The sequence below is a fragment of the Montipora capricornis genome, chromosome 3 (assembly GCF_036669925.1).
Source record: "Montipora capricornis isolate CH-2021 chromosome 3, ASM3666992v2, whole genome shotgun sequence".
NCBI lineage: Eukaryota > Metazoa > Cnidaria > Anthozoa > Scleractinia > Acroporidae > Montipora > Montipora capricornis.
In genome coordinates, this window is record NC_090885.1 from 19368369 (window position 1) to 19369325 (window position 957).

Below are 957 nucleotides of genomic sequence, written 5' to 3' on the forward strand. Positions count from 1 at the left end.
TTGGGGAGGGGAGGGACAATGCGATTTTTGTAAACAAGTTGTGCGGACCATAAGTAGAAATGCAAGCAGTAATCGATTCAGTTCCGGAAAACTACAATTTCTTGACGCCAAGGCAGGTCCAACAAACGACCTCAAAGACCCTATTGAGCTACTACAACTCCTGGGGAACTAGTAAGTACTGTCCTTCGCCCGTAGCCAAGCAACTTCTTTCCCGTCCTTCCCACGGGCATTTCGCAATTATAAAACGTGAAATTCTTCACCCGTTGCCTAGCATATTTGTTTCATATCCTTCCCATAGGTATTTGGCATTTTAGCTCAGTTGATTTTTAGTACCCAAAACATGAGGAATTACGGTGGGAAAAGGATTGCATCATTCTGTTCCGTAGCCTGTTAAGGTGAGTGAACACTTACACTTCCTTCTGCCACATTTCTGCATTTTTTACCCTGAAGTTGAAATTTGGTCACTGGAACTTAAGCACGCGCGTTTTTGAGATGCGGACGTAAACCGGAAGAGAACATTTCGCTTGACAGGACAGTATTGTCTCCCAGATTTTAATACTAGTCATCCCTAATGGAGAAAAGGTACTTAGCAATGTAAATGTGTTTGTGTGAAGACAAGTTAAAAGGGAAAAACAGGTGATGTGCTCTGCAGGCTGTTACCGTGGTAACGCATCTACATTGTAGCTTGAAACAAGGCGTAAAGGCACTGTTAGTGCCGATTTACCGGCTGGTCTAATTTGCAGGTCGCAGTTCGCAGGTCGCGGGTTGCAGGTCATTGTTTTACCAATACAGAAAGTATCCTAAACATTCATAAAAGCTAACCTTAGGCCTAAAAACGTTTGTTTAGGCCTAATTAGGCCGAAGGTTAGCTTTTAAGAATGTTTAGGATACTCTCTGTATTGGTGAAACAATGACCTGCAACCCGCGACCTGCGACCTGCGACCTGCAAATTAGACC